Consider the following 19,025-nt stretch of genomic DNA (forward strand, 5'->3'; position numbering starts at 1 on the left):
GTTAAATTTTGCAATCCTTGTAGATAGTTACCCTCTGAGTAGATATCATCAAAGATTAAAAAGTCATTATTTCTTGGCTTTTTATATATTTTTCCTTCTTTGTCATTTTTGTATAAGTTCCTACGGGGGGAAAAAATGATTCCAAGTTCTGAGTTAAAGAACATCAGAAATCAACTTCTCTGAACTGAATTTGAAAGATTTTTTTCCAACACATTGCTCCTCTTTGGTCTAGATGCAATGTTGAAGGCCTTGGTGTATTTGTGAATTTTTTTATTCTTCATATTCCAGCCAACTGCAGATTTTATTCTCTTGATGATATTTTCCACATTTTGCAGAAAAGCCGTTACTCATTTCATTTTTATCCTTGTATTTTTGGTATTAGGCCTGTAAGCAGCACTATTTTTCCTCCCCTTAAATCTTGGTAGGCTCTGGTGGTGCTGCTCGTGGCCTGGGGCTGACTGCTGAGCTTGAGGGGCACCACGCTGTGCCTGTGTGCCAGCAGCATCACTTCTGCAGAGCAGCGTGGCTTGAAAGCCTTGGAGAAGCCCTGTCTGTGCTCAGCCTCTGTGCTGGGGGCTGCTGGGGTGGGCTGCGTGCCCTGCTGAAGGACTGAGCTGCACGGTGCCAATTTGGGCTGTGGATATGGGGGCTTGTGGCTTTCCCTGCCAGTGCTGCCCTGCCCTGCCATGCCTGGTTTTACCTGGGCTATGCCAGGAGGTGCCTGGCAAGGCACGGGACAGTCCCTCTGTGTAGAGGTTGTACCACAGGCTGAGGGGATGCTGCTCTGGCTGAACTCAACTGAGAGCCAGCAGATCTGATGCTTTTAAAGCAATCCCCTAGTCTTGCAACAAATTTTATACCTGATCAGCTACGGATTTGGGAAATGAAACACACTTTCTTGGAAAGAAACAGTTGCTGGTGGAGCTAGGTGAATTCACAGATCTGACCTAGAGGTTCAGCCAAGGGAAGAAAGATTTTTAGCTCACTCCAGCCTCAGTGTCCCAGTGTGGAACCACATTTCTGTGTGTCCCTGAACTATTTCCCTATTTCCTGCTCAGTGACTGCTGCAGGTAGTGTGAGCCTGATCAGCTCCACAGGGATCTAACACCGGGCTCCAAAACGTGGGAGTGAAACAAAACAGACTGTGCAGAGTCTGAGCCTGAGAACTTACCTGCAGTCACAAAACCAGTCTGGGCTCACCTAATGGTTGCCTTGCTGTAAGCAGGGATGTGCCCATCCCTCCCAAGCGTGCTGCCAGCACAGAGCCCAGCCCTGCTCCTTGCCCACGCTGCCTGCCCAGGTGGAACTGAGCAGGGAGAGGAAAACCTGCCCCCTTTAACCACCCCCCAAGGCAGCAGCTTGCAATGAGCTCTCTGTGCTGGTGTTTTGCTCCAGCATAACTTTAAAGTTGTTGGGGACAAAGCTTTCAATGTATTTGCCTGAGTTTATGCAAATGTATTAAAATGAATGCAAATTGCAATCTATTGATTTTTTTAAAATGATATTGGCAGGCATGAATGAGGCAGAAACACACCGCACTGATTTTTCACTATCTTGCATCTTTTCAAGCACTTTACTCTTATGCACAGTGAACAGAAGTGTCTGAAACTCTGTTTTATGCTCCCTTTGTAGAGGCCAGAAAGCTGAACACACAGTGGAGAGAAGCTGAGCCCAAAACCATTAACCATTTTGAAACTAGAGAGGATTACTGCCACCAGATCTGCGTATCGATGAACAGAAAGCACACGCAGAGGGGAGCAGTTTGTGCTTGATGTGTGACAGAAGCAGAAGGGCTGTAACTTGGGTGTGCTGGGGAAAAACCCCAGCAATGGAAAGGCCAGGGGAGGCCTCAGCAGAGGTGCATGGAAACCACAGCAGCCCTCGAGGGAGTAGAGGTGGGGAGAGCTGTGCTGGGAGCCCCAGGAGCAAGCTGCGAGGGAGTGGTGGTGACAGCCCTGCTGTGGAGAAGAGGCACTGAGTGATGGCAGCCTGCCTGGCCTGGGGGCATGGCATGGACCTGCAGCTGAGCTGCCCAAAACCAGGGCTGGGCACCTGAGCCACACAGACACTGGTGGGGGAGCTCTGGGATGCAGGGTTTGCGCCCCCCAAAGCTCTGCTGCTCCTCGGCTCGAGCAGTGGGAGAGATGTGGCCCCAGCTGCAGCTTGTACTGAGTGACTTAGTGGTTTATTTTTGAATTCCTTTTCAGTTTATAATAACTGGCCTGAACCTTTGGGTTCTGCATCTCCTATCCATGTTGTTTTTTTGAAGTCTTTGTTATAGAGTAATGGTGTCTATCAATACCACATGGTTTTTATTTACGTGAGTTTGTTAAAGGATACACAAAAAAGGTGACTCTTGATCTAGAGCACAGGACAGGCAGGTTGGGAAGGTGCTGGTGGGGAGTAATTGCTGCCATGACTTAGCTGTGTGCTGAAGGACATCAGCCCTGTGCTCTGCTGGTGGAACAGGACACGGGAACACACTTAAAGATTCTTATAATTTAATTTCTGTTTCTTTGTTTGTTTGAAGAATGGTCTCCTGTGTTTTCTTTACAAGATGGAAGGGGTTTTCCTTGCAGATGGTTGGAAGATGAGGGTTGGAAGGCTTGGGGAGGTAAAGAGCAACCCAGCCTCTTGTCAGAATTTTCTCAGCAGCTGCAGTGAGAGAGGTCAGGCAAGCCTGGGGGGTGCCTGGCAGAGGCTGTGCAGCAAAACACAACTGAAGTGACTTTGGGGCTAATGCTGTGCCCAGAGACAGAGCTTGACATTGGAGGGACTCAGCTCTTTGTGACCTTCCTCTTGTTTTGTGGTGCCCCTCACCTTGACACTTGTCCAGCTTCCACCTGGTGTGGCTGGGTCAGATGCCAAGTGATGGCTGCGTGGTGGTGACCTGGGCAAGCGTTGCAATTCCAATGCATTCCTGGAACTGTGGATAAATATCTCCAACTACAACTTGAATTTGTTGTGGTGTCTTTTTGGGTTTTTTTTTAATTTTTTGTTTTTTGTTTTGTTTTTGGTTTATTTTGGGGTTCTTTTTTGGGTTTTTTTTTTTTTTTTTTCCTTTTTGGAAGTCCTCATTGCAGCCCTGCAGAGGGAATGGGTACAGAAGTCAAACCTCTTTCATCAGAATAATTTCCTTTCAACATCAGGTCACTACAGCTTGGATTCACCCTGCACAGGCTCCTGTCCAAGAGTTTTCATCATCACTAAACTTTTGTGACAAACTGAACTCAAACATTGGTGGGGGAAAAAAAGCATAGGAGATGTTTGTTGTCATTGGTATTGTAAATAATTGATGGACAAGATGGAAGTAATGTGATGAAGAAGAATTGATGACCTCTATCAGAAACACTAATGAAACATTTCTGTTAGAAGGGAATTACATGGCCATGTTTGTATGGCTTTTCATTGGAAAATATTTCATATTAATTGGCTACAGTGCAAACCTCAGGATGGAAAAGGGCTCCTTGTGCCTGGTTCTATATGGAAATCAACGAGGTAGAGCAAATTCGTTGCTAACCTGCAGCTTATAAAATATTGCATTTATTGGGAAGTCTTAAATCCTAAACCTGCTGTTATATACCCATTTGTGGAGCAAACACCTAATGCTCTTCTATTGGTTTAATGTACTATTTGCTTAATGGACCATTGACATAATCATTTGATATAGATTCCAGTCATACTATGTTACCAAGCCATGATATATTAATATAGCCCCATATTAATGGTGGAGGGCAAGCATGTTATATTATTATCCATGACCAATTAGCTTCTGGCTATCTTAGGGACACACTTCTCTAGGTGTTAGTCTTTATGGGCCTGATTTTAAGAAGTCTGAGCATTCCTAGCTTCCACTGAAGTGAGTTGTGTTTCCTGATGGATCCATATTTCCAGGTTACTCAAAGCCCCCTGATACAACCCGTGGGCAAGTCACTGGAACTGTACATTTCCACTTGCAGCTGGAGATTTTAAAGTTCTTTTACTGTTAATGGTTTTCTTCTGTTTTTTTCTCAATGGATAATCAAATAATGCTTTTCTTTCCCTTTTTTATCTTTCTTCTCCATCAATCAAAAGATGTCTATAAGGTCAGAAGGAATTGTTTATGCCGGGAAAGCATGTGCTGCTCCAGGCTGAGGGCAAAGTGGCTGGAAAGCTGCCTGTGGAAAAAGACCTTGGGGTGCTGGCTGGCAGCAGCTGAGCATGAGCCAGGTGGCACCCAGGCCAATGGCACCTGGCCTGCACCGGTGTGGCCAGCAGGACAGGGCAGTGATGGTCCCCCTGAGCACAAGCATTGCGAGGAGCAGCTGGGGGGCTCAGCCTGGGGAAAAGGAACCTCGGGGGGACCTGATTGCTCTCCACAGCTCCCTGACAGCAGGGTGCAGCCAGGTGGGCTCTGCTCCCGGGGAACAAGTGAAACAGCAAGAGGAAAGGGCCTCAGGCTGTGCCAGGATAGCGTTCAGTTGGATGTCGGGAAAGATTTCTTCACTGCAAGGGCGGTCAGGCAGTGGAGCAGGCTGCCCGGGGCAGAGGGGCAGTGCCAGCCCTGCGTGGGTTTAAGGGATGTGTGGATGTGGCACTAAGGGCCATGGTTTAGTGTGGGCTCGTTAGCACTGGGCTAACGGTTGGACTCAATATTAAAGGTCCTTTCAAACTTCAATAATTGTGTGGCTCAGTGATTAATACAGATACATTTAGTTGCTCACAAATAGGATTATTGTGCTGCAGTTATGATAGCTAGTGCAGAGCTGTACAGCAGCAAATATGATCTCTTCTGTCTTTCACCCCCCTCATGCTCAGATTATTAATAACAATATGAAAATACGAGGGACCAGCATGCAGATTCTGCTCTTTGTGGGGTGCCTGCAAAATTAAGTGATCATTATAAATAGGAGGCAAAATTGGCATTTTATCTGTCTCATACGCTGTAATTAAGTAGCTGATTTCTTCCTGATGTGGCAGCAACAGTGGCTATGGAGAGAAGGAGAAAGGGTAGCAGTTTTTCCAGTAATTTCTGTGAGGCTGCCTTATACAGGAAAATAAAGATATAAAGCACAGGTGACAAGGGAACAGAAGAGTTAGTGATAAAAGGACTAAAATAAGAGGTTTGATTTACAGATTGAAAAGGATGTAGAAATGTTTGAGTGGAGGAAAACAGGGTGGAACAGCCTGGGTTCCTGGAGCACTGGAGGCAGTGTGTGTGAGCCAGAGGAAGGACGGTGCTGGAGGGGAGAAGCAATGAACTTGAATGCATGAGTTCATCCAACTGTTTAGGAGTAAGTAGTTTTAATATTCTGGACTGGTTTTAACATTAAGATCCAACTTAAAAAAAATAAAAAAAGGAACAGGCTTCTTAAAGAAAAGCAGGCAAATTAATTTTCTTGGTTATTGCTGAAGAGTTACCAGAGAAACCACCATCCTGCCCATCTCACCTGCTCTGATGGTGATGCTTAGAGGGAGCACACAGGCTGCTCTGTGTAGCAGTCCCATCCTTAGAGTGATGAGAGGCACCTCCTGGGAGTGTTTCCTGCAGTGTGAAGGCTGTGCTATGTTCCCTGCTAAAATCCTGGCTGTTTTCCTTAGGGTATCACGGGGACTTGTAGGAGCATCTTTAGGATAGACTCTGCTAAGCGTCTTGGTTTGTGCACTTGAGTCATGTGTAGATGTACATATTTCACGCTTGCTAACTCAGAGTGCTATTCATGCTGTGCACTGGATAATGTAAAATCATGTAGAAAGTGTAATGTGGGAGAATATAATTAAAACTATATGATGTGGTTGCACCAAATAACTTAATTGAGTTCTTGAAGGAAACCAGTTTTTTGTTTTCCCAGTTTTTAGCTTTTCATATTTGTTTCTTTTTGTAGCACTGCCATTTTCTTCATGTTGGTGTTTGTAAACAACTTTAAAGCTCCTTAGATGGAGGAAGTTTCCCCTCCCTTCCTTTCCAAGCTGTTCTGTGTACATAACATTGGAGGAAAATGCGTCAGGCAGGATCTGAGGGCCTGAGAGGTGGAGCTGCTGCAGCTTCATGCTCATGTCCAACCAGCAGCAAGGCTGAAGATATATTTACAGTAGGCAAATACATGCAGCACAAAGAGATATACAGCTAGATAGATATGTGTGTATATACACAGAGAGCTGGGGATACAGAGTAGGCAAGAACAGAGTGCTCACACAAATGCACACACCACTGAGAGCTCCATCCTGCTCTCCTCTCTGGTTGTGTGATATTCTTTATTCTGCACATAATCAAATAAGACATAGACACACATATGGTGCAACCTACAGCAGCAGTGCTCAGACAGCCAGCCTGGGTGGGGCCCTGCCTGCCACCCTCCTCCTGTGCCCCTGTGGGCTCATGATGGGCTGATGCTGGCTAACAGGAGTCACGAGGGCTGCCCATGGCCCAGGGCTGGCTGGGGCTGCCTGTCCCCTGCTCTTGTCCCTTTTACTCCCCAGCATGGCTGGAATCTCCTCTCTTCTCCCTGACCCCTTGGTGGGTCTCACCTGAACTGCTCACTCGCAGAGTCCCCCTGGACCTGCTGTAGAGTGCAGCGAAGACAGTTCAAGGCTCTCTCCAGAAAGTCCCTGCAGAGTCTGGGGGAGGAATAAGCGTGTACAGGAATAATCCTGCTGGAACTTGGACAACTGGCAGCCATATGTGTAAGCAAACAAAGTTTTACTGCTTCTCTAAAATAGATAGTTTTAAAAGCTTTATTTTCTTGCCAGTTGGCTAAGAAGCGAGCAAGGAACAATAGATTCAAGCTGAAATAATTTGCATTTATGATGAAGACAAGGAATATCTACCTTGCATTTTCCTAAAAAAGAAAAATTAAACCCCATTTTTAATTAACTGATAAACTATTAATCAAATTTTTGCAATGTTAGGTGACACATTATTCATTTAGATAGAATGACTGTGAACTTAAACTAATCAAATCTGATTTGCCCACATATGCTTGATTGAAATACATTTTAACTAGCATATACAAAGAGAAAATCTTGGATTTCTTACCTAATCTTCAGAGTATACTGCTGAGTTAATAAGGGCAGTTTTTTTTAAATGAGACCACCATTTCTTAATCTGCATATCAAAATCAAGAGCAACTTAATTGCAAAACACATATTCCTGAAATCTAATCATTATACTGCTTTAGGGTATTTTATTGAAGCATGTTAAATTATGGACAGAATATTAATGATGAAGCTAATCAAACCCAATTAGTCACTTCTAACAATAGTCACATAAATATACAAGTCAGGTACTAAAGTACTGTAGGTATGGTTTTAAGGTTTTTTTTTTTTAATATAAAATTTATGTGGTATATATGAATTATATACTAGTTATTTTTAATCTAAAAATCTAGGACAAGCCATTTCAAAGAAAATGTGACATGCCAGAAGACAATGGGACATGTCCCTTAGCATTAGAAGTGACAGCGCTGGTTTGTGAGCATCTGAAGCTGCTGTGGCAGGAGGCTGAGGGGCACAGGGCGCAGAGCAGGGCTGGCTCGGCGGCAGCCGGACGCGCACGTGCAGGGTTCTCTGTGCCCAGGCTGCGGCTGCCCCGCTGCACAGCCTCGGCTCTGGGCTCAGCCTGAGCGCTGCAGCGTTTGCATGTGCTGCTGCAATAACTGTAGTGTATAATAATTACGGATGTATTGTGTCTGCGTTAAAAATCAGCCTCTTCCTTTAAGCCCAGCATCTCATAGAGATTTAAGCATAGTGCTTATCTTCATGCTGATTCGTTTATGTGCGCTTTGATGTTGATATTTTGGGCGGCTTTCAGTTTGTTTCAGCCTCCTACTTGCTAATTATGAGAGGGCAGTTGTCATCTTACTTTAGGTCTATCTATTCCATCAGAAAATTCACACAATGCAGGGGTCACGGATGACCTTCTACTGATGTATCTTTTGAAAGATGATGTGTTTTCAAAATCCTTTTAAATTGCAACTCTTACAGTTTCCATAATTATTCGGGTCACATAAAAGAATGACTTAGCATATTTATAACCCCTCTTTGCACTTTCAGATTTAAGGACATGTATTTTCTAATTTGTAATCATCTAATTTTAAAAAGGGGTATCCATAAATAATAGGTATGGTTTTAGTGCCACACAGGGAAGCCCTGACAGGATTTGTGATACCGTGGGTGCCAGTGGCTGTGCTGTGTCAGAGAACTGAGCAGCTTTTTCCTCCTACAAGCCATGATTACCAGTGCTCAGGCACGTCCCTGCAGGGCTGGCCAGGGCACTGGGAAGCCTCCTCTGCCAGATTTCATGGAAATGGGTCCCCAGTGATGAGCAAGGAGAGCTGCTGCCACCGGCAGGGAAGCAGGAAGGGGACAGCAAGGCTTTCACAGGGAGCTGCTGGCTATAGCTCCAGGGGCTGGGCCACCACTGGGCACCAGCAAGGGCAGGGATGGATTTGTGGAACCATCACAGGAGCACCTCAGGTGGCTGTGGAGGGGCCACCTGGCACACACCTGGCTGTGCCACCCTGAGCTCCCAGAGCGGGGGCTGAGGCACAGCTCTTGGGGGGTGCTACATGGGCCACCAGAGGTGAAACTCGCTTTTCTGCACTGACTCCTTCTTTAATGATGAGATCATACACAGGTGCTTATGCTAGAAACCAGCCAAAGCATGCTGGTTCTTGTGTTCAGAAAATAGCTGTGTGTCAGAGGTCTGAGCAGGCCCTCCAGAAGGTGCTGGGAGGGGAGCAGCTCCTGCCCATCCATGACTGCTGGCAGCAATCAAGGGCCAGCCCTTGCAAACAGTCTGTAATGACAGTGGGATCTGCAAAGGGTTTCCTCAAATCAGTGCAAGATTAGTTGAAATCTACTTCTATGAAAAGAAAATTTCACTTCAGTGAAATAAAAGCTGCTGTTAAAAGTAGCGCTGGAGCTTTGGCTTTAGATAAGATTTACATTTTTACCTGCCATGCAAGTCCAAATTGACTTGTCATAAATAGAGCTCATGTCCACAAAAACAGGCTAAGGGACCAAGGGCTATTTGAGCTGATACATGCTTATGTGCCTTTTAACATGAGTATACAGCTTTTTCCAAAAGGAATCAAAAGCTTCTGGCAAGTTTGAAAAGGGAGATGACTGATACTGTATTGTAAATAGGGAAATTAAGACTTCCTCTACTCCTTCATAAACTCTTCTGGAAAGCTGCCTATGCTCTAAAGGCCGCAGGCTGTTTTATTCCATCTTTCATTATAAAAAGAAGATTGAGAAGTGACTCAATTATAATGTATAAGCACCTTCATGGGAAGAAAATACAGGGTACCAGGGAGCTTTTTCAGCTAGCAGAGAAATGTGTCAGAACATTGCAGACTGAAGTGGAAACTGGAAATAAAGCTGCTGTTTCCAAGTGCCTGCTGGAGCTCTGCTGGGTTTCATGATGAGCTCTGCCTGTCTTGGTGGTCTTCAGAATATCACAAGGTGTCTCTGAACTTTTAGTTCATGTAGAAGAACATAATTTGATGATGGCTAAGCATCATTTAGTCATGTAGAAGCTGCTAATAAAAAGTCTATAGTATTAAACTTAATGCAAACGTATTTTGGTGGTCTAGGAGCTTTTGCTATGCAAGTTGAGGTAGCTGATCTAATATTCCTGTCTTGCCTTGACATAACCAGACCTAACCACTATACTTCCTTGTCCATCATAATTGATCTTCAGGAGATACTCGGTGTTGTCTTGTGAGTGCAAGAGGAAATTACTAGTTCCTTGTTTTTTCTCACATTTCAGTTGCATAACAAACCATCATCCCAACCAAAAGAACATTTGCAAGTAAAGAATCCAGTATTTATTTCCTCTCATTCACATAATATCTGGTTGCTCCTATTGCTGCATTAGGAGTTAGTTCTCTCCAAAGTCTGAGTTGGTGCAACACTCCAAATGCACTGCAGCTGTGTGTACTTGGCTGTGGCTGCCTTCAGCCTGGCCCGTGCCCAGGGGACAGTGACTGTCTGTGCAACCCCTTGGACAAGGGCATGCCTGTCTCACACAGGCAGCTGAGTGTCTGGGGGTGCTGAACATGTGGCAGGGAGAAAATCGGGTCACAGTGTATGGAATCTGGGGAAGGCCCACTCCAAACATAGCTTACTGTACTGTTTTATAAGAATAAACGGGAAACTGCAAATTAGTTAAAGCTTATCAGCTGGGTGGTTATTGCATCGTGCCTCCAGTGAAAAAACAAAAATCCTCTGCTCCAGCTAAACTGCTTCAGCATGGCTCAAGTACAGCTTCACTCCCACTGTGTGACTCTTTGGACCCAGCAAGCCGCATATAGTGGTATTTGAATTCATCAGTGTTCCAAAAGAACATTAAAATTTAACAAGTACATTTAACTAAAAAATCTATATCTAAATAGCATGGAGGTAGTGATAAAAAGGAGGTAATTCAGGCCAAGATATTGCATTAACTTCCCTGTGAAAGGACCTTTCAGACAGTGTGGAGCCGGGTGGAAGTCACTGAACTAATGCCAGTTTCTTTACTCGGAGCCCAAGGAGCCTGTGCCTCGGATCAGAGGGGTGTCACTTTTTGGTTTTTTTGAGAGATGTTTAAAAATACCCACACAAAAAACCAAAAAACCCTCAAAAAAAAACAAAACAAAAAAACCCAAAACAAAACAAAAAACCCACCAAACTCACAAAGAAAAAAACCCTGATTTTTAGGGGGTTTTCTTTGCTAGTTCTACAAGGCTATTTTGCTTATCAGAATCATCTTTCTGGAAAGCTTTCCTCCCAAACAGATTCGCAGAAACAGGGCAGGAGCATGGCCAACCCCTGTATTACTCCAGAATTACCAGTGACTTTAAGGTTGGTATCTATCTCTGTAATAACTGAATTTTATCTCTCTTAGGTGAGGTGAAAGTTCTGATATAGTAGAAGAAATGTGAATTCCATATGACTTTGCATGATTCCTGAAACTGTCTACTGCAACAACATGGACAAAGTCTGTCCTTTGCTACCTTCTTCCCACATCATGCTGAAACACCTTCAAAGTGCTAAAGGAACAAAGCCCAGACCCCTTGAATTCATTCAATCATGGATAAAATTAAAGTGCTTACACAATATGGTAGAGTACTCTGCAAATACTGAGTCACCACAGTGAGTTGTCAGCTCTCCTATAAAAATTACTGAAAATCATTATTGTGTGATTTATTTCCCTGGCAGTTTATCTAAAAATAAAAATCGGACCCAGATTTCCTCAAAGCCTCTAAGTCTCAGCTGTTTCAAAACTGAAAGTTAACAGTGAAAGCTGTTGCCTGACAGTTCTAAATCCCTTTTGCTATGTGAGCTGGGGGTATGAGGCATTAGGAGCTCCCAGGGTTGCAGGAGGGGTGGGAGCTGTGAGCATGGCCATGTGCACAGACCGTTCCTCCCCAGCAGCTCTACACTGTGTGCTTCCCCCTTCATCTCAGAAAATTGTGGCAGAATTGCAGGGTGAGGTATTGCGGAGGAAGTCTTCTTCTGTGAGAGTCTCCCACTTGATCTCTGGATGACAGGAGGTTAATTGGGAGGCTTGGCTATAAAGAAAGGCTGGAGAGGGTTTGTTGCTGCTTGGCATGCTGCTGTTTATTACAGATGTGTGATGACTGACACTTCCCCTTTCTGAGAGCTGGGAGTTGCCAGATGTTTGCACCCCAGTTCCCAGGCTCTGTAGGTCAGAGCAGAGCTGGTTGGGCTGTAAAGGTTTGTGTGTGCTCTCTTTTGGGGACATATGGGTTAAAGCAGAGTCTCAGAATAAAAGCCTGACTCCATTGAAATGAGTGGCAAAACTCCCATTCACTCTGGATTGTCAAAATGATCTGTAGAGCCCCCTAAGATTTGTGTTCTGTTAATAATTATTACTTGTACATAAAAGTAAACTTCTATATTTAAAACTTATAACTTGGCAACCACGGAATGCACATGTCTATAATGAATAACCATGTGAGCTTATTATTTCAGCTCTCTTCCATTCTCATCCTTTTCTATATTTTACCTGCTATTCATCTGTCCAAATTTCAGACTGTAAGGCCTTCTGGGCAGAGACCATTTTTTCTCTGCTGGCAAAGTGGCTCTGTGTCAAACAAGGCAAGTATTTTAAATCAGGGGAAACAAATGTTCCTGCATTTGACAGTTTCTGAACATGAATGCAAGTGATCAGGCATGCGTGTCTAGAGATGTGCTTTCTACATACACATATTGTTTCCTTTTAAAGACATCTGCATCTGCTGAATTCAGTCCAGAATTTGGCCTATAAGTTTACCATTATTATGCCTCAATTCAGCAAAGCGTGACTGTAGGGAGACTTAAAATTAAGTATACATGTAAGTGCTTTGTTGGATGGAGGCCTCTAAGACTTTGTGCATTTATGCTCTTGTAATTTTAAAATGAAACATATTATTCAAAGTCTTCAGTTTTTTATGCTGTCACTTCCTCACTTATTTTGATTTATTATATATATACATGTCTCCTAAATTCTAGATGATTTTGAAAACAAATAAATTCAAAATACATTGAAATCAAATATAAAAGTAGTACCTGCTCTTAACTGAGCCACACTAACGTCTTCGGTTCACCAGCATCACTTTTATGCCTTAGCAGCAACTTCCCTATCACGGCTGTCTCATGTCAAAAACTTGGTTTTTAGCCAAGAGCAAACATGTCTGGCCCAAAGTGCAGGGCTCTTTATGGACAAGCAGCCCTAACATCTTTGTTTCCAAGAATGGCAAATATTGCTGCATCTTCTCTTTGCTGAGCTGCCACCCTCTTGTTGAGGGGATGTTCAGAAGTGCTGCCCTTCCAGTCCTGCCACCATGGGTGATGATGTTTTGGACTTGCTTTTGGGCCAGCTATGATTTTCCATGCAAATGTTAAACCACAGGGATGCCACTCAAGCCTGCTAGCTGTCGCTGTGGCAGAATGGACCAGGTTTGCATGGAGATGAAAACAGAACTGAGGTGGGATGGGCAGGCAGGACCTTCCTTGCAATGGAGCCCAACAAATGCCAGTAAACAGACACCAGTTAAGGCTCTTCATGTAAATTGATATGGAGCCCAGTTCAGGTAATTAAAACACTTTGAATGTCTCTCCTCTCAATGAGGTCAATTACATTTGATATGCCAAAGGATATGGAAAAACCCACTTGTCTTTAGCATAGGAGTCTAATAAATCCTAATTTGTTGTGTTTTATAAAATTGGTATTATTTGTACATGTGTCCTGAAAACACAGACTGCATCTTTTGGAAGCATTCTCCTCTTTGGGGCTCGTTGTTTCTTGCCTTAAATGTTGGGGTCATCTTACTGATGTTTGCTAAAATATTTGCAGTTTACATCACTCCACAGAAAATATGTACTTCAAGTCTTTTATTCTTTTTTCTTTCTCTCAATAACAATCATAAACATCTCATGGAAATCTTCAGGGGTCAGAAAATATGAAGTCAACTGACTTTGTTGCATTTCCTCTGCTAAAAATGCAAAGAAGTGAGTTCAACAAGAAGTGGAGTTACACTGCTGAGCCTGCAGACCCCCATTTGAAGTGCCACCTGCAGTGGTGGTTTATGAGATGAGGCTTGCTCTCCTAGAAGTTATAATGAGACCACCCAGCCCCAGTTGCATATGCCATGGATTAGAATTCAGATGGTAATAATTTCTCACTATTACCAAGGCCAGATTTGATCTGGTTATGCAAAAAGAGTTCCAGTCGTGCTCTGACTCTCCTCAGTCTACAGCTTCCAGAGAAACTCCTTCTTAGGCAAGTTGATGAATTTTTCTCTCTTGAGGAGAGTCCTGGATCATGAAGTTACTTTCCCTGAAGCCACAAGGACTTGTGTCCATAATTGGGATTACATGCTTAAGAAAGGACTTGCAGGAATGAATTGTAATATGCATTTGGTTTGTAGCAGCAGAAGTAGAGGACTGTAGTTTCTGGCTTCCTTCGGTTTGTCATATTCCCATTGCAGTTGTTTTGTTAAAAATCAATATAATGCTCAATATCATTTACAATCTTACAGAGAAGAATTAAACAAAATTGGAAGGATATCTGGAAACCAAAGGTGCCTTTAGCAACAAATTGCAGTGGTTCAAAGTAGAAAAAATGCCAAGAAACAAAACAAAAGGTGAAATGAAAGGGAAGTTGAATGATAGGGAAACAGGTTTAAGCTTGTCAGGGAAATGCCCTGTTTTAATATGAGTACATTTGTTAAAGTGTATAAATAAGTATATGTAAATATATGTAAATAGTTCCCTGAAGTGAATAAGAAATTACAATTAAAAGGATAGACAAAGTTATTAATTGAAAGTAATGATAAACCCAACCTTTGTAGTTACAAGCTTTACTTCAGTCACAGAAACTCAGGCAAAAAATTTGAGAAGCAGTTTAGGGCTTCTGTGCTGGCTTGCTGCACTGTAGAGACAAGACCACAATTATTTGGATATGCCCCTTGATCACTTGGAAAGAAGGCAGTGGGAATGCCCACTTAGCAGGTACCCCTCCTACAAACTGGAAACCAGAGGAAGGGTTTTCTGAGACATTAACAGCATCAAACTGGCTGCCTGTGCTATAGCAAAAAATAATGGTGTATAACCTGCCCTTGATCAATAATGGGCAGAAAAACATACCCAGTAAAGAGTATTTAACAAGGCCACTTCTGGTTGAGAATTCTCTCTGGCTCTGGCCCAGCTGGCTCGTGCTGGACCTGATGCAAGACCTGTATTAAACACACTGTCGTGGGCCAAGGTTTTAGCTTGCAAAATTGCAGGCTTTGCTTTCACACACACTTTGTGCTACCAGCTTTGGTTTGTGTGTTCTTGTTTGACAGTTGCTGTATTGAAGAGAGTTAGTGACCCAAACATCAGAAAATAAGTTGTGCATTTGTGGTGTGGGAGACCTCTGAATCTGCCCCTTGAGTCAGCACAAGGGCTGCTCTCACGCTGCCACCCTCACCACCACCTTAGCACAAGGGAGTAAATAGCTTGTGAGAAAGACAGACATCCTTAATGTCACAATCTTCCTGTTAATGGAAATGTGTCTTTGGTACTGTCTGTTTAACAAGCTAAAAGAATAAATTTCACAATATCCCTCATACAAACCTCAGAACTTGATTCTCCTTTTACTAGTGCAGGTATAAATCACCACTGAAGTCAACAGAGTTATTTCAGCTTTAATTCTGGGACATATGAGAGGAGATTGAGGCCCTTAAGGTATTTGGTATCTAGGCTATCTTTACTGATACACTGCCATGATCAGAAAGCTCTCCTCCTTTACAGGGAAAAGATGAGGGGAAAAAGCAAAGTGACACTAATCTTTTCCGAGTCAGGCTTTCCTCTTGGGTGTGACTACACACAGAAAAGCAGGGATTTCCAGGTGATACTAATCAAAGATGGCAGAAGCAACTACAAAGCATACAAATAAAGCATCCAAGTTTCATGTACCAAACCAACCATGACAGTACTCACAGAACAGCAGCTAGACTACAGTCAGCTGTGTCGCTGCGAGGGGCCCAGAACTTTACTGTGTGACAGTAACACGAAAACAAGCGATGCTGTTATTATTAGCAAACACATAATAAGGTTAAAGCATAAGGCAAGCTAATAGTTGGTTATCCTGCCTTACGTATATTTTACATAGATGCCTTTTTTATCAGGAAAAATGAAATTTCTACACATGGTCTCACCAGACAGCTTACAGTTTTTTTTTTTTAACTTTTTTTTTTTAACTAGCCGCTCATAGATGTGTGTGGTAATGTGTGTGTCTGCATAGGTATGGGCTATTTCTGACAATTTTCTGTGTCCTGACTGAATCCAATACACAGATCCAGACTCCTCTTCATCACTACCAATGTGGAAACAAAACATACTATATTGATGGACTTTAAGATCCAGTAGCTTCAACCAGAAAATCAGGCCCCTTCTTTTCCCCACAGAGACAAATGAACATCAACCTACTTAATACTTAACCCTGTCCAAAAACTGAACCTGAGGGAATATCAGTTTGATGGTTCTCAGATATCAGAATGTTAAACATAGGATAGTTGTGTGGATGGATAGCAAGGATGAGGCTAAGTTGGTGACACAGAGAACATAAACATTTAGCTGTCATCTAGTGCCCCATAATTTGCATTTCAAGCATGAATTAAGGTAGTTAATACGTAACCAAAAAAAGAGTAGCATGTTGGTGTCATCCCTGAAGCCTCCTACCTTTCTCTAATGAGAAAAGACAGGAGAAAGGAACATGCTAATGTCAGCGCCATGATGCTTCAGAACAACAACCAAATAAGAACCTTACTTGTTCTATGTCTGGACAATGAAAGGTGTCTTGTAGTTTGACTCCACTGTCATTATCTGAACAAAAAACACTGGCTGTTTCAGGCTGATTAAATTGAGGGAGGTGCAGGCTTTGACCATGGTTCTGCAAGCATTGCAGAGCTACACTCCTCTAAGTAGCTCCAGTGGAATTGGGTTGCCTTCCTGATTTACGAAAGGAGGGGGACTCATGGCCATATTTTTTTTTCAACAGGAAGGCCCAAAAGGACTGATATGCAACATAAAAAACATTAATTAGAAAAGTTAATAGTGATTTTGTTCAGAATAAAACTTTTGGATAGAAAAAAGTTTCAATTATTGCTGGCAGAGTGGAGACAGTTATTCTTAAATATTTGCTGGGGCACTTATCCTCCTGGCAAATCACAGCAACAAGGAAAGGCTTTTAATCTTTCACAGGAATTTAAGAATCAGTAAAAGTTCATAATAAGCATGCAGGGTGGGTGTTGCAGCCAGAATTATATATACAATCCTAAGATGGACTTGGTCTTATGGCACTTTGATTATGAGTTAGCTTTAACAAAAGGACACTAGTCTGGGTTTTTTTCCAACAGTTCTAGCACGTGCTTTTCGTTACATAAGACTGAGTATGAAATTTCCCTTCAGCAGATCAGGGAGCCTGCTCATGGCCTGGGGAGTTCATTCACTATTCCTGTTCTCACAATGTCTCCATGTGCTGACAACAGAGGTGGTCACATCTCTGACCACATGGGTCACATCTTGTTTTCCAAAGATGCATTCCTCTCATGGGAACTCTGTCTGAGGATAACTTTTTCTCCCACTTGATAACAATGAGCTCCTTTTTGTTGCTTTTCCCCTGTACCCAGTTTCCAGCCAATCCCCACACAAGTGTTGTTCTTAGCATAGCTCTGCATGTATTTGCACACACACTGTGAGCTCCAAGATTCTTAGACCTCCTGTTTTCATCCACAATTTTTTGTTGCAATCCATGTTTTTAGATCTAAGGCTCTGGTTTTGTAAAACAGAGGGGTCATGGATTCAGCTTTTTTTCTCTCTGCAGTAAGACTGGCTGGGGCATTTTCTCCTGTGCCTCCTTTTTGTCCTCTCCTTGTTTTCCTCCTCCCTGGTGACTGCTGTCTTTGCAGAGTGGTGGTGAATGACTTTGAATGATTATGGGAGAAGGCACAGACTTCTTTGACAAAGGAGAATGTCTTTAAGCCAGAGCCCTGGTGTAAGGTTTTCTGCTGCCAACTTAACTTGACCTCTCTAAGACTTTGCTTCTAATCCACTCCTCTCACAGGTACAACTGACCTGTTCATATCAGAACTGAAAACATGACACTGATTTCTCATTTTAAAAGTTCATCCAATCTGACCAGCTTGGTGTTTGGAAGAAGCTCTGCCAACAGCCCTGTCTTCAGCTCCAGTACGGGCATGTCTGCTGAGCACTAAGCCAGACACTTGGAAGAGAACATGTAAGCTTTGCTTATTTGCCTTTCCCTCACTTAATTACAGAGAGTCCTCCAGAGTGTTCTCCAAGGTTTTATGAAAATCATCTGGTAGGGCATCTAAAGATTTAATGTTGTAAACAAGTAAACAAAAATCTGCAGCTTAGAAGGTCAAATTTCAATTTGATTTATTTTATAATCTATAGAGTTTCACTGGTGACAGTGGTTTTGTACAGGTTATAAGTGCAAAAGGATGTGAGAAAGGCTTCATGCTCATCTTTGGCAAATGCTGTATCCCATCTGTTTGTCACTATTAGAATATTTCTTCATTGGCAGATGAAAAACAAAATGTACAAACGGATGCCATAAACTATTCCATACTATCATCAGTACAACCCAACGCAAGCAGTCATTACTCTGATAATGATGTAGCCTCTCACTTTGGAACTGTCACAGGCCTTCAACCCAACACATTCACTGACTAAATGGTCTACTCAATGGCACAGGACACGGTGAGGTCTTTGGAAGAAGAACCAAGAGAAACCATTGCATGTCGTTACAATCTATTTAGAATATAGTGTCTTGTGATACAGAATTCCTACTTTGTGGCTCCTCTTGTTACTTAAGGGTTTTTTATGTCAGGCAAAAAATTAAAATCTCAAATAAGATACTGTATCTTTATATTGTACATCTGTTTTATTTTCTGATCTAGTTGAGTCGAAATGAAATCAACCAGAACATTTAAAAATGATCTGTATTTATACTATCTCCTCTGTGAACTCTGAAACGAAGTTCCAAAGAGGTTCTGAGCAAGCTTAAAAGGAATTGCCTACAATGGGCATTTAGAAGGACTGTGAGATTTGTATAACCTGTTTAAACCTGAGATATCCTTTTGCTGGTGAGCTGTTTTCTGATGACAATAAATAGATGTCTCTTGTCCGTTTAAAGGATCCAGAATCCCTCCCTCAGTGACAAACACGTGCCAGAGATTTTAGCTAACTTTCAATTATTCTTGAAGATTATGGATGTAGTTATTTCAAAAACCAAACTACCCAGCTGCAGTTGCAAATTTTTATTTGCAATATTGGAAGCTGTATTAAAGTCTGGCTAAAAGCTAACTTCCAGCTTGAGTAACCATGCTTTGAAAATTGTTTCTAAATTCCTCATCTGTAGAGCTTTAGCAAGCTCTTCAAGGGGGATGGGAACATGGATTTACAAAAGTGCACAGCAAATACTGTGTCATGTGTATAACACAAACAGTTGTTTTGTGGTGTGCACAGGGTTAGTTCTACTCATGGAAAGG

Source organism: Onychostruthus taczanowskii, unplaced genomic scaffold, assembly GCF_017590055.1.
Source record: "Onychostruthus taczanowskii isolate IOZ18803 unplaced genomic scaffold, ASM1759005v1 scaffold113, whole genome shotgun sequence".
Taxonomy (NCBI): domain Eukaryota; kingdom Metazoa; phylum Chordata; class Aves; order Passeriformes; family Passeridae; genus Onychostruthus; species Onychostruthus taczanowskii.